This window comes from Lagenorhynchus albirostris, chromosome 13 (genome assembly GCF_949774975.1).
Source record: "Lagenorhynchus albirostris chromosome 13, mLagAlb1.1, whole genome shotgun sequence".
Taxonomy (NCBI): domain Eukaryota; kingdom Metazoa; phylum Chordata; class Mammalia; order Artiodactyla; family Delphinidae; genus Lagenorhynchus; species Lagenorhynchus albirostris.
The window spans coordinates 30685894-30701743 of NC_083107.1; the positions used below are offsets into that span (position 1 = coordinate 30685894).

At 47.5% G+C, this 15850-nt stretch overlaps 1 pseudogene; it reads left to right on the plus strand.

The window, feature by feature from the left end:
* Nucleotides 1-15850, plus strand: part of LOC132531255 (Golgi reassembly-stacking protein 2-like) — a 48443-nt pseudogene that overhangs the window by 602 nt on the left and 31991 nt on the right.

Genomic DNA, 15850 nt, shown 5'->3' on the forward strand with positions numbered 1-15850 from the left:
ACAACAAGGATCATTTTTAATTTTTATTACAGTGTTATTTACATACAATAAAGTCCATCCATTTAAAATTTGAGGAATTTTGATAATCCTAGACTCACTTCCGTAATCCAGACATGGAATGGCTTCCTTGTCCTAAAAGGTTTCCTATGCTCCTTTGCAGCCAATCCCCTCCGAATATGGGCCCCATGCAACCTTTGATCTGCTTAAGAGGAAGGACATTTTAATATAACAAAACTTAGTCCGGAGCCCGTGCTCTGCAATGGGAGAGGCCACAACAGTGAGAGGCCCGCGTACCGGGAGAAAAAAAAAAATTAGGAAGGATGTAATCTCAAAATAAAAGGCAACCAATAAACTGAGTGCATTTAAATGTATAAACCAAACTTTATTTTTACATGGCCTTATGAACTTGTAGACTGAAGACTTTTCAGCACCCCTGTTCTGGCTCCCGTCGGTATTAGATAAGCTAGGCTGCTTTAAGAAAGAGTCCTGAATACAGTGGTTTAAATAAGATGGAAGAGTTTTCACTCCTCACATCCTGTTCCAAAGGTAGGTGGGCAGTTAGGGCAGGTAGAGGGCTCCACTCTCCAAGGTCATCTGGGAACCCAGGCCCATGAGCCGATCTGCCAACCTCTGTAAGTGACATCCTTCTCCAGGTCCAAAGCAGCTGCTGCTATCTCCTAGCCATCAGGGAAGGAGAGAGTGTGTCCACAGCAAGCATCTTGAAGGAAATAACCCAGACATTTAACACCTGACTTTTGCTGATGTAGCACTGGCTCAGATTAGTCAGACGACCAAAGGCAGGGAAATATAGGCAGTGCTGGGTGACCCAGTGCCCAGTTAACAGCTGGAGGATTCTACTACTGGCCAAAAGGAGACAGTTAGCATTATGCCCTCTCTTCCAAATTGTCAGTCTCTGCCTCTCTTCTGGTTCCAACTGTCAGCCCTTCTAGTGCTTCTCATCTGTAAAAATACCTCCTTGGGCCGCACGTGCTGTGCTCTCCTTGCTAGCACCACGTCTCCCCCCATTTCCTCACACTCTCTTTCTCCTCCTGATTCCTATCCACTCCTCAACCCAGGCAATATGGCTCTCCCCAACAGGTCTCTAAGACTCGTTTTTGTTGAATCCATGCTTTCCAGTGCTTTTCTTACTGGATGTCTCTTCAGCTTCTAACGTGTCGACCTTCTGTCCTGAATGCTCTCTTTGCTTCATTCATTTGATACCATAACCTCATGTTTTCTACATTCATTTAGTCACTCTTAGTTAGTCCCTGCTCTGAATGATTCCCCTGCTGCCTTCTGTCACCTCTCAGCGTTTCCCAGGACACTACTCTCTTTTATTCTTTTCTCTATACACTCACCTGAGCAGATCTGCTCCTATGATAAGTCAGCTAAGATTGTGCTTGGCTGTATGTAACAGAAACCCAGCAAATGGTGGCCGATATAAGCAAGAGGCTTATCTTTCTCATGTAACAGGGAGTTTGGGGGCAGGCTGTTGGTCCAGGGCTGTCTGTGCTCCTTTTGTAGATCTGCTTTGCCAGCCTTGGTGTGTGGCTCTTTTCCCTATGGTGCAAGATGGCCGCCGCATCTTCTGGCAGCACATCTACATTCCAGGCAGGAGGAAGGAGGACGGAATAGGGCAAAAGGCAAAAGGAGGATGCTAAGTCTGTCACATTTAATGAAAGCTAACTCAGGGGTCTCCAGAGCGCTCCAGTTTCAGAACCGGATCCCATGGCCTCTTGTAACTAGGAGAGTGTCATGGGAAGTGAATGATCTAGCTGTACACAATGCAGATGTGAACAGAGCTGGGAGTATTAAGAATGAAGGAGAAGATGGATACTGGATGGGAAAGGAGCAGCGGGTGCCACCTGTGACTTGAGCGCGTATCTGCTGACAATTCAGAAAACTGTATCTTCTATACAAATGGCCAATAAGCACATGGGACAATGCTAAACATCACTGATGATCAGGGAAATGCAGATCTAAACCACAACGAGATACTACCTCACATGCATTAGAATGGTTACCATGAAAAACGAAGAAACAACGGAAAGCGAGTGTTGGTGAGGTTGTGAAGAAATTGGAAACCTTGTGCATCGCTGGTAGGAATGCAAAATGGTGCCTCGCTTGTGGAAAACAGTATGGCAGTTCCTAAAAAAGTTAAACATAGTATTACCCTATGATCCAGCAATTCCATCTAGGTATCCAACCAAAGGAATTGAAAACAGGCACTCAGATAGATATTTGTACACCCACGCCCATAGCACCATTATTCACAATAGCCAAAAAGGTGGAAGTAACCCAAATGTCCATTGACAGATGACAGATGAATGGATAAAAAAATGTGGTATATATGTGCAATGGCATGGTAGTATAGCTTAAAAAGGAATGAAGTTCTGATCATGCTACAACATGAAAAACCTTGAAGACATTATTCTAAGCGAAATGAGCCAGACACGAAAGGACAAATATTTTAATGATTCCATTTACATGAGGATCTCAGAAGAGGCAAATTCATACCGACAGAAAGGAGAATTGAGGTTACCAGGGGCTGGGGGGGAGGGAAGAGGGGGGAGTTATTGCTTAATAGGTACAGCATTTCAGTTTTGCAAGATGAAAAGAATCTTGGAGATAGATGATGGGGGTGGTTAGACAATAATGTGGTGAATGTATACATAATGCTACTGACCGTCCACTTAAAAATGGTTAAAATGGTAAATTTTATGTTGTGTATATCTTACCACAATAAAAAAATCCTTATCTTCAGTTTTGAGCTCCTTTGAAAAGACCCGTTTATTTAGGCGCTAGACAGTTTCATTTGGGTACCTCACCTCCAAATTTTTTTTTTTTTTTGGCGGTACGTGGGCCTCTCCTGCTGTGGAGCACAGGCTCCGGATGCGCAGGCTCAGCGGCCATGGCTCACGGGCCCAGCCGCTCCGCGGCATGTGGGATATTCCCGGACCGCAGGGCACGAACCCGTTTCCCCAGCATCGGCAGGCGGCCTCTCAACCACTGCGCCACCAGGGAAGCCCACCTCACCTCCAACATTTTATGCTCAGAACTGAACTCATGAAGTCCCACATGGGGCTCTCAGCCCTTTGAAATCACATACGCTAGCTCAGCCACTGGCCCGCAGAGCTTCACACGGCACCAGGACAGGAATGTCTGGAGAGGTTCCAGCCTCAGCCACGGGCCCATGGGAACCAACCTCCTTGGTAACGCTTGGCTCCTTGGGGCCAACCCAGGTTACCTCCCCTCCAACAAACAAGCAACTCCTTCCTCTTTTCCTGCTGGCGAGTTCCTCCTTGGAGTTCTTGGTGTCTTTTCCTGATAGGATCTTCAGAGAAGACCATCCAGTCCACGCTGCCAGGTTTAGGACAAGTGTCTAGGCTCTCCTTTAACACACAGTGCTGCCTCTTTCCAGAATGCTGCCTATCATGGGCTGTCAGAGAGGTGAACGCCTTGTCCAGTCTCCCAGAGGTCTGGGACACCCTTTCCACGGGACTGGGGCTGACCTCTGACATGATGGGTCAGCCAGCTTCTGTCCTGGTCGGCTCTTATGCCCAGACCTGCTGTTAAATACGTTGACTGTGACCCCAGCCTAAAGCTGCGGGACTACTTTACAAACGGGAGGCCCACTGACTCCTGTGAGAAGAAAGATTTTCCCCAAGGGGACTTGCGGTGTCTGTCGACATATGAGAGAGTCCGGTATAATGTTAGGGACTTCTGCTTCGCCCGGAATTTCTACACACACACATGAAAGTAATTCTCAAGTTGAATGATCTGAAAACCATTTGGGGAAAATGGTAATTAAGAGTGACAATGGGGGCACATTTATATTCGGGGGGCATTTCTGGCTGTATCAGGCATGGGTGTCAGCTCAGGTACAGATATGATCTTGTTTTTAACTCCTGGAAGCCTGACTGGAGAGTGTATTTGTTATCTATTGCTGGGTAACAAATAACCCCAAACTTAAGGACTCAAAACAATATTTATTATCTCCCAGTTTCTGTGGCTCAGGAATGGCTTGGCTGGGTCCTCCGGCTTCTAAGCAGCCATTAGGGTTTCAGCCGGGGCCACAGTCATTCTAGGCTCCCCTCCCCCCACCACGGCAGGATCCTCTCCCAAGTCAGTGTTGTTAGCAGGATTCAGCTGGTTGATGGCCGTTGCCCAGAGGCCACCCTCAGTTCCCGGCCATATGGGCCTCTCTGTGGGGTGCAGCTCACAACATGGTAGCTGATTCATCAGGGTGAGCAAGCTAGACAAGCCAGAGAGACAGAAAGAGTGAGCTAGACGGAAGTCACAGTCTCAGATCTAATTTGGAAATGACAGCCCATCCCTTTTGACTCTATTCTCCTAATTAGGAGTCTGTCACTAGGTCCAGCCCACATTCAAGGGGAGGAGGCTACAGGAGCATTGGGGGGCAGGGGGTCATTGGGAGACATTTTGGAAGCTGCCCGCTACAGAGTTCTCTTTCCTCTGAGCGTATGTTATCTTGCAGGGAACTTCGACCGTCAGTTGAATCAGTCAAAGGCTAGGAAGTGGATAAATAAACTGACAAATCTCTGAGCAGCTCTCCACGCCTTTGCAGCTGTCTTTTCCACTCGGGTTGATTTCAGTGTTTTTAAGCAAAGATGACGAGATTGCAAACAGGGTGGTGGAAGGACCAGGCTTCCTCCCTGGTCTCTTAAGAAGGAGAGAGCGCTGGTTCTCAAGGCTGCTTCTCCTCTCCTTGTCTGACTAACTCTCTGTGGTTTGGCTTTGCTCTGCAGTTTTGTTTACACGGCTGGGCAAGGAGGATGACTTAACCCACCCAGACTGAAATCAGGGCTGATTTCAAAGTGAACCATCAGTCAAAATAAGGCACAACCAACATAACGAGCAGATATCCGTGTCTTTGCTACAGAGGCACCAGGACGACGAATCATATTCTGTGCCTTTGCGTGTGCTGTTCCCCATCTGCGATGCCCTCCCCACCTCGCCTATCCATCCTGCCAGGTGCCCCTTCATGAACCTTCCCCAGGATTTCTGTCCACACAGCTCTTTCTCTTTCTTCACTTAAGTTTAAGAGCAGCTAATGTCTGTGCCACCCAGCTGAGCTTATGGGTACATCCTGCCTCATGGGGTTCTTTATTTCCTGCATGTGGGCTTTATGCCCTGGCTCCAACGAGATGTAACCTTCTTCTCCAGGGCAAGGAACTGTTGTCCAGGTCTTTCACACCCGCCGTGGTACCCAGCCCAGGGTAGAGCTCGTTGATACTTGAGGTCAGAAGCCTGGTCAGATCTTATATTTGGAGGCTCCCAAGCTCCTTGAACAGTGCCTGTCCACGCATGGCAAGACTTCGCTCAATAAATGTAAATTTTATGTTGGTGTCTATGGCATTTGCACAGATGGAGCTTGGAAGGGGATGGAGGGGACCGCAGTGGTGGTGTGGGCGGAACCTGCTGTCACTCAATCCCCGCTCTGCTCACTTCACACTTATGACCTTGTCCATCGCACTCAGGGCCTCTCGTCAGACCTGCTCCCCTTGGGCGGTGGGCTGTGCTGCCTGCGTGGTGATGCCCAGTCTTGAGAAATCTCTCCAGCTAGGCAAAGGGTATCTGGATCTTTAATTCTGGGCAAGTAACCCTTTCCTCCCCAGCATTCTCTTCTTTTGGAAAGAGCAATTGTTTTTCTGCTTTGAAGGAAGCCCAAGGAAACTGTGCGCGGGAACCGCAGGGAGGATTTTGGTCATCATTGTTCAATGGTCGCCCTTCGACGGCGCAGCTCAGGTGCTGACCAGGATCCTGGGCGGGAGTGGAGCTGACAGAGGGATTGGCCCCCAGCAAGGCTCATGCTGTGGATTCCCTCCTCAGCTCTGCAGCTCTGCCTCAAAGGACAAGGCTGAACGTGTCCTGGTGCCTTGATTTGCCCCTCAAAACAGGAGGCGGTGTGGTCTTTCTGGTGGAGCCTCGTGTCTCCTGTGAGCACTGGGGATCCTGTGACTGCAGATGAGTCTGGGGGCTGGGCTGGGCTGAGGGACAGTATTCCTCACCTTCTTCTTCAACCAGCACTTATAACCAGCGTCTACACCTGCTGTGCCCCACGCTTTGGGGTGGTGGACAGTGAAAATGCAAGGTCAGATACGGCAGGTCCTTGCCCTGGAGGAGCCCTCGCAGCCTAAGGGGAAGAAAAGGGGACATCAGAGGTTTGCATCCGCCTGGGTGCTGAGAACCTTGAGGAGGGGCTGTCTCTGGCGGGAGGCATCGGGGAAAGTGAGAAGAGCCCATGCTTAAGCTGAGTTTGACAAACAGGAACCAGTTACTTGGGGAAGACGATTTTTGGTAGAGGAGGCGTAATGTGTGAGACAGGCCAGCGGGACGGAACTTCACAGTGTGTCGAGGGATGCGTGCTGAGTTTGGCCTGCCTATAGTATGAGGGTTTCGAGCAGGAGTGAAGCAATCAGCCTTGGATTTTATAATGATCACTGTGCCTGGTGAGGAGGGAGGGCTGGAGGGGCCGGGATAGCAGCAGGTAGGCAGGCGGAGGCTCTGTAGTTGTCCCCATCCCCGTGAGGGAATCTGGAGAGCAGGCGACCGCAGAGGAGACATGGGGGAAATTGGCCAGAGTTCCTGCTGGTGGTTATGTGTGTACACGTGTGTACGCGAGTGTGTGCGAGTACACATGTGCATGTGTGTATGTGCGTGAGAGCATGTGCCTGCATCCAGGTGCACGCATGTGGATGTGGGTGTGTACATGCATGTAGAGATATATGTTTGTGCAGGTGTGTGGGGACTGGCGGAGGCATGACAGAGAGAGCCGGGGAACCCACATTGGATGAATTTGGTATTATAGTCTTCATTTTCCATTTGAGTAAACTAAGACTCCGTACCTTAAATGATGTCCTTTCTTCATTCAATGAACATTGAACCCTCCATTTGGGGGGCATATTTCACATATTTTGCCACTTTTAATCCTGAAAGAAACATTATAAAGGAGTTACTGTTATTTCCCCATTTTATAGATGAAGAAACAGGCTCAGAGAGAGAAAAATCCTGATGAGATCGACCTGCGTGTCATGGATTCTACATGGAGTCCGTGGGAAACGTCAGCTGGGACTTTTCCAGACTGGTGGGATTCTCATTTTGAATACCCCAATTCTCTCCTCATCCCTTTTTTTTTTTTCACATAAAGGATGATATGAGTGCTTTTCAGAGCCCTCCAAGGATACAGGCAAGAAAGACTGAGGGGACCAGTAAAGATTTCTTAAAACAATACGAAATATATATGCATACAATCCTCCCTAAGGCAACTTCCTCTAAGAAAAAGTCCAAAGCAGTGAATGGGCGGTAGGGGGAGGTCCACAGGGTTGCTGTTTGCTGCCGAGTTTCCTTCCTTCTGTTTTAATATCAAGCCTGAAAGTCTGATACATGTTAACACGATGTTCCCTGGAAGGAAGAATGGTTGTGATATACGCTGTAAACCAGCACTTCCAAATTTTACTGTGTATGGGGGCCACCTAGGGATCTTGTTATAAAACACAGATTCTGCTTCAGTGGGTCTGGGTGGGGCCTGACATTCTGTGTTTGTCCTGTGCTCCCAGGGATGTCCGTATGGCCACACGGCAGGATTTGCACCACCCTTTGAGGAGAAAGACTGAAAAGGAAACAGAGTCAGGGGTACCTGTGGTTAACGAAGAGGGGAGCATGGCCAGGAGCCTGAGGGAGAAGAGAATGAGTTTTGCTTTGAATGTGTTGTGTTTGAGGCACAGATTCTTCCTGGGGGAAATTGTGTGGTGATGACTAGTGGGGGTCAGAGTTCAGTGAAAGTCAGCAAGAGGTCAGTGAGAGGTCAGAGTTGAGGACCCAGATCTCCATCATCTTGGGGGTTGTCGTGGACACCTTGGGGGAAACAAAGTTGCTAAAGGAGGGAGAGACAGAGTTTGGGAAGAGAAAAAGTAATCGGGCATAGGGTCTAGGACGAGACGTTTAAGAAGAGAAGAAGGGAGACCAGAGATGACCCCACAAGTGTGGGACCCCAATCCCGACAAGTGTGGTCAAAATGTTAGGAGAACAGCCAGCAGGGTTGGGTGACAGAAACCGGGCGAGAAGAAAGTCAGGAGGAGAAGGGGCAGAGCTGGGTCCTCTGTCCCCCCAGGCCCCCACTCCCATTTGTCTCCTGGGAGGAGACGGTCGCCCTGCAGCAACAGCTCTGTTGCTTTCTGGACTCTGGTTGGGTTCAACCAATGGGGTGCACTGGGGGGGCGGTGAGGGGAGGAGGCACGTGAGCGGTGTGTGTTCCCTCGCCCTTACCCTCCACCGCAGGCCCGCGGTCCCGCAGCTCCCACTGGTTCTGGTAGCTCTTCTGTTACTGGCCCCAGCATTCTGCACCGTTCCTTGTGAATTTACAGAGGTGTAGGGTGGTTTGGCAAAACCCCTAAGCTGGTGTGTGCCATTTGCGTTCCGTTTGAACCACGACCAATAGAGAGGGGATGGGTGACAGCGCTAGATGTTCTATGAGGGAGACTGGGACCAGGATGTAACATTTCACAGTTGAGAGCTCTCCTTGTTTCCCCGGAGCCATTTCCCAAAGATGCTGGGGAGGGTGAGTTGAGGATGGAATGAAACTGGATGAAGTATAGAGTACAGCAATTCCCCTACCTACGAACCTTCAAGTTGCAAACTTTCAAAGATGCCAACGTGCCTTTGCGTGTCCAGTCATGTAAGTTAGTTCACGTGTCTGGCGTACATCGTCAGGTGCGTGTATCCTCTACAAGTGGTTGTGCTTTTGTGTACTTTACTGTACAGTACAGTATAGAGTACAGTAGTATAGTGTCTTTATTTCAAGCCCAGGCTGTTTGGAAGCAGGCGTAGAAGCAGCGGTGAGGTCGCTGGTACTGCTAAGAAACGCCAAGCAATCATGATGGAAACAAAAGTGGGGGAAGAAGAAGTAACTGAAGACCCAAAGAGATTTATGACGCAGGAAATGGCGAGGGGATTTTCTTTATGTGAGGAGGCACTATTAGGGCACTGTTAGGCACCGTGAGTTTTTGAGGCACAGGACCTGAACGTAGAACTGTACATGAAGGTTGCAGCAGCCGTTCAGAATGCAATCCAGTGCTACCGTGTCATCTATGACAAGAAGAAAAGAGCTACTACCCAGACATCACTGGATCGTTTATTCAAGGGAGTAGATAGAACTGAATCCAGCAAGGAACCAGAACCTGTGCCATCCACGTCAGGCGTGAGTGAAACTGCATCTTGCCCTCATCTCCTATGGCTGACGATCCTTCAGCTCTGTCATCCCCCCCCTCCTCTCCCTCCTCCAGTCAGTAACTCTTCTTGCCTCTTCGCTGATGCCAGCCCCCGTATACCAGCTGTTGTCCTGTACTACTGTACTTTTCAGGGTACTGTGCTGTAAGATTAAAAATGTTTTCTTTATTTTTTGTGTTTGTTTTTTATGTATTATTTGTGTGAAAAGTATTATAAACCTATTACGGTGTTCGTTGTGTATTATTTGTGTGAAAAGTATTATAAACCTATTATGGTGTTCGTTGGGTACCTAGGCTAACTTCATTAGACTTAACAAAAGGGCTCTCGGAACCGAACCTGTTTGTATGTAGGGGACTCCTTCGAGAAGCTTGGCTTTGAAGAGAGTGAGGGAAGCAGGGCAGTAGCTGGAGGAAAGGCTGGGGTTGAGGAAGGTGATTTTAGGGCTGGAGAACCTGGAGCACATTTACAGGCAAATAGGCAGGTGCTGTCAGACAGGGAGAGATTGAAAATGCAAAAGAGCGAATAAATGATGCGTGGAGGGATCGCAGCAGTCCGAGGCCTCAGGATCCACAGGACATCGAAGACTCAGCTTCATAAAGGAGGAGACATGTTTCCTTTGTAACGGCTAAGGAAGAAGGGATGGGTGGGTGATGAAACGGGGAGTTTGTGGAGTGAGGGGGCATTGACACACCTCCCCTTGGAGGCTTTGATCTTCTTCCTGACAGAGGAGGTTGATCTCTACCTGAAAATGAAGGGGCGGGGGGTGGGGAGAGAAGTTTAGAAAAAGCTGCTGTAAGGAGGGAAACCAGAAACATCTGGAGAACAATGAAAGGAGGGGCAGCAGCCAGGAGGCCTTTTCCACATTCTGTGCTCACCACGTGGGCCACGCTTCGTGCACCGGTCCGTCGTGCACCGGTCCGTTCTCTCTCCCCTCACGGTGGCTTCTATGGCAGCATTCAACACTAAGTGCACCGTCATTGTGGGGTCTCTGGCCTTTGTGGGGTAATTACTCGTCTTTCGGGATTTCTCCCCGCTCCCTCCTCTGATCCAGCATGGGGTCCGGGTGCTGCATGTAGCACCTGAGTCCTCATCAGGTCTGCTTGCCGGCTGTGGCTCTCAGGATGAGGGTGCACCACCCGCTTCTCAGCTCTGTGGACATCCGTCTACATCTCGCATTTGGCTCAGCTCGCCGTGGCACAAATCCTGCCTGGTCTGGAATTACAGAGCCAGTGCCTACCTCTCTCTCACCCCCTTTAGAAAGGGAGAATCTGACTGGCTCAGCCCAACTAATGGGTTGGTTTCTCCTGGGCCCGGTCTCCACTGGTGTTTCAGGTAGCTCTGGCGAGGACAAGGCGGCCACATGGTACAAATATGGGCCTATAGACTCACCCTTCACAAAAATTGTGGTTGGCGTTCAAGCAACTTTATATAAGATGCTCTTAATGAGATTAACACCCTCGAAAGAGTTTTGTGCGTTGGGCTTTGGATTGATGCGAATGAAATTGTTTCAGGAAAATTCCTTTGGTTACTTTTCTGGGACGATGAAAGCTTCCTAAGGGATAACAGGAAATTAACTAATTGCTCCCCAAAGATACTTCACCATGAGGTGGAGAAAAAGAGTGAGATTTCTCATCATTATGATTATTTTATGACCCCAACAGGCAGATCTGACTGGTGGAGACATCTATTCAGAGGCTGAGGTGGTAAAAATAGAACCTGGGCGTGTTCATTACCAACGCCTGCCCAGAGCTACTGTACCTTAGGCAGAGAAAGCCTCAAAGCCCAGAGAAGAGGGTCCGGCCTCTTCCTAAGGCACAGTGGTGAGGTCTGGAAAGAGCTCGGGATTCGGAGTTGGAGTATCTTGTTGGAATCCTCACTCTGCTCCGTATCATTTCAGGCAGATCTGTATCTCACTGAGATTACAATTTTCAAGAGACAACATCCCTGGATGGATAAGACATTGGGTTCAATTCACACTAAGTTGTGGCTGACGCGTTACTCAAACTTTTCCCTGGAGCCAGTTCTGACTCTAAGAAGGGCACTAAGCTCTGAAGAACAGAAGCAGAGGAAATGCCACAGAAAGAAGATGTCAGTAAGTCTAAAGGCCAGATATTCTATTAGGGAGATTTCTACCTGCTTAGCATTGAGTTGATTATTCTCAAGCCTGGCCGCATAGGCGTGGTACTCAGTGGCGCGCCTCAGTGAAGAAAGCCATCCCTTGGAATGTTTGTAAAGGGTTTGTCTCTGTCACGGGCTTGAAAATCTGGGCTCTGTTTTCCATGAGATACTTGCCGACCTTTCCCCTCGACTGCCCACACCAATCCTGTTTGAAAGAGACAACTCTGAACACTGTCAGTGCTCAGCTGTGACCCTTCAGCCTGCTGACCCATGAAGGTATGTGTTCCCTCCATAAATGGCCAGGTTCCCTGACTTATTGTTATTTTTCTTTTTTGAAAAAAATCAATCTATTAACTTTATTTTTGGCTGCGTTGGGTCTTTTTAAATATAATTTTATTTTATTTTATTTATTTTTGGCTGCGTTGGGTCTTCGTTGCTGCACGCGGGCTTTCTCTAGTTGCGGCGAGCAGGGGCTGCTCTTCGCTGCAGTGCGTGGGCTTCTCATTGCGGTGGCTTCTCTTGTGGAGCACAGGCTCTAGGCACGTGGGCACGCAGGCTCTAGTGCGCAGGCTCAGTAGTTGTGGCACACGGGCTTTGTTGCTCCGCGGCATGTGGGATCTTCCCGGACCAGGACTCCAACCCGTGTCCCCTGCATTGGCAGGCGGATTCTTAACCACTGTGCCACAAGGGAAGTCCCGCTATTTTTCTTTAAAAAATAAAAACCAAAACCCGGGAAGCCTCCTTCCCCAAGCAACAACAACAAAGAGACCCCACTGGGTCTGTTTCTCAAGGAGACGATCCTTCATCAAGTCTCACTGCCACATGTATTTCTTTTGTAAAAGATTCCTGACTTCATGTCTCCCCAAGGACCCTGTCAGGATGATCTCACCTTCTGAAATTGGCAGGGAATAAGCCTTCTGATTTCATTCTAGTTCAAGGACAGAAAGGTGGTTGTTAAGCAGAAATTGTCCAGTCAGTAATCAGACAAGCCCAGTCACTTCTTCTCAAAAAGATTCTGGCCAGATGTTGGAGGTACTTTCTGCAGGCAAGATTGACCTTGACCACACAGACTCCTATAAGAGCCGGAAGTCCTGTTTCTTTTAAGTCCTGGTTGCTTTCGAGGGCCTCTGTAAAGGAAAAGGAGACCTGGGAGGAGTGGACAAATGTGGAATCTTTCCTATTACAAGCACATAGAAATGCGGGATAAAATGAAAAGCAAATTAGTCCAGTTGCTGGAACTGAAGAGGTAATGGAGAAACAGCCGGAAGTGGTGAGTGGTGCCCTAGCTAGCGAGGGGTGTGAGTGTATCTGTCTGTGCTCTTATTAGACTGGAGTGGGGCCCATGCAGAGATGAGAGTGAAGGCCTTGGGCCAGTGCCAGCCAGAGGCCTACACAAGGAAGGAAAAGGTGGGGGGCTTGCAGGGCTGAACTCTCCAAGAAAGGAGGACTAGGAAAAAAAAATCCAGTCGTTGATTAAGGAAGATGCCAAGAAAGTTTGCTTCTGCCTGGATTCTGGGTGAAAAAAATTAAAGCCTTTTGTGAAAAAGTGAAATCCCAAGCTTCCACTTTGAGAGGTTCTGGAGACAATGTTCGCTGTCTATGAACTGGGGACATCCTAGATTAAAAAATGCATGTAAAGAGTGGTCCTGGTTATGTTACTGTTAGGACACATGCGGACACAGATGAAAAGTCACTCTGGTCCCAGGAGTTTTCCATTGAAAACTCAAGCTCAGTTAAAGATGATCTTTCAGCAAAAATTTGCAAAATACCTTATGGAAAGATCCAGCATGAACAAGAATTTGCAGATGGAGCAAGCAGGAGTGTCAGCAATCCCCACCTTGAGATCACAGAAAAGCAGTCTGAAAGAGACCATAACTATAGGGATGTTGACATGATTAAAGACATAAAAAGAAAAAATAGAAGCCACAATGAAAGAATAACCATTATGAAAAAGAGTGGGAGTAATACTGATAATACAATCTATTTGTGCTCGTGTTCAGATTTAAAAATAAGTAGACTTAAACTGAGGAAGATGGGTTGCCGCCAACCAACCAACCACCCAACCAACAAACAAAATAACAAAAGCCAACAACATCTCCTCCATTTCCCCCCCAAAAACCCAAAGTACAAAAAAAGCCTCCGAAAGCCATACCTTGGAAAGAGAAAATGGGAGGCCCTCATTTTGTCCTTGCGTATTTCAACCCACTGAAGCTTAGCATGGTTTATACGCTCTTGTAGACTGTACCAGTCAGCACTAGGTTTATCATCAGGATAAGAATGCAGACACTAAACTTGGTTGCCTACGACACCAAAATAATCTTTCTATTACAGTATGATCATGGAAAGAAATGGAAATAATTTTTCTATTACAATATGATCATGGAAAGAAATGGAAATACTGGGCCAGTAAAGTTCCTGTGAGCAGCCCCATATGATCACACAGTGGAAGAGAATGAACAGGGAATCTGAGTGGAGTCATGAGATGGGCAAAGGAAGTTTAAAAAAATCGTATAATTGTACAATTCAAGCATATGTGCTAGAGAACTTGGGCACGGGACAAGGTTTCATAGTTTCATAGTTTTTTTAAATGTTTCACAATTTAAAAAAAACTTAAAATTTAACCAACAATAAAAGGTGTGGGCACGTGTGTGGGGAGGGAAGAAGGACCCATATGGCTGCAAGAGGCTTGCAGCAAAGGTACAAGGTGTGTTCACGTCTCTGTGGCCAAAAGTCTCAGGAAGTTCTGGGCCTCAGGGCCAGTAGTCTGGGCAGCCAACTGCCATGTGTTGATGTGGCCTCACTGCTGTCCCTTCACTCTGGGCTGGTATTGTCACCGATTTCATTCTTCTCCATTAGATCACAGGCCATTTTCATCACCCTCTTCAGCAACCTGCACTGGGCAGGGCAGCCCAGCTACAGGAAGTTACTGCTAGCTATTTACTTAACATTCTTTCCCCAGGATCCCATGGGGCCTCTGGCCCTGGAATTCTTTCCCCCCCCCAGCTTTATTGAGATATAATTTGTCTACCACATTGCGTAAATTTAAGGTGTAAAATGTGACGCGTGATTACCACCATAGAGTTAATTAACATCTCCATTGCTTAACGTAATTATCATTTCTTTTTCTGTTGTCAGAACATGAAGATCTACTCTCAGAAACTTTCAAGTATACAATGCAGTATTGTTAACTATAGTCACCATGCTGTACATTAGATCCCCAGAACTAACTCATCTTATAACTGGAGGTTTGTACCCGTTCACTGACATTTCCCCATTTCCCCCACCCTCCCACCCTGGCACTACCATTCTACTCTCTCTTCCTATGAGTTCAGTTTTTTTAAGATTCCACATAAAGTGATATCATACAGGATTTGTCTTTCTCTGTCTGACTCATTCTACCTAGCATAATCTGTCGAGGTCCATCTATGTTGTTGCAAGTGGTGGGATTTCCTTCTTTCTTAAATAATATTCCATATATATATGTACCACATCTTCTTTATCTATTTGTTTGTAGATGGACCCTCAGGTTGTTTCCATATCTTGTTATTGTGACTAATGCTGTCATGAACATGGGAGTGCCGATATCTCTTTGAAATTTTGATTTCATTTCCTTGGGATATATGCCCAGAAGTGGGATTGCTGGATCATATGGTAGTTCTATTTTTAATTTTTTGAGGAACCTTCATACTCCTTCATGTCCATAATGGCTGTATCAACTTACATTCCCACCAACAGTGCACAAAGTTTCCCTTTACTCCACATCCTCACCAACACATGTGGTCTCTTTTTTTTTTTTGCGGTACGTGGGCCTCTCACTGTTGTGGCCTCTCCCACCGCAGAGCACAGGCTCCGGACGCGCAGGCTCAGCGGCCATGGCTCACGCGCCCAGCCGCTCCGCAGCACGTGGGATCTTCCCAGACCGGGGCACGAACCCGAGTCCCCTGCATCGGCAGGTGGACTCTCAACCACTGCGCCACCAGGGAAGCCCTGTGGTCTCTTTTTGATAATAGCCATCCTAACAGGAGTGAGGTGATATCTTATTGTGGTTTTGACTTGCATTTCCCTGGTGATTAGCTATGTTGAGCATATTTTCATGTATGTACCTGTTGACTGTCTGTATGTGTTCTTTGGGAAAATGTCTATTCAGTTCCATTGCCCATTTTTGAACCAGGTTGTTTGTTTGCTATGAGTTGTATGAGTTCCTTATATATTTTGGATATGAACTCCTTATCAGATAGATGATTTGCAAATATTTTCTTCCATTCTGTAGGTTGTTTTTTCATTTTGTTGATTGTTTCTTTTGCTGTGCAGAAGCTTTTTAGTTTGATGTAGTTCCACTTATTTATTTTTGCCTTTGTTGCTTGTGCTTTTGATGTCGTATCCAAAAAATTGTTTCTAAGACCAAGGTCAAGGAGTTTTCTCAATGTTTTCTTCTAGGAGTTTTATGGTTTCAGGTCTTATATTTAAGGCTTTAATTCACTTT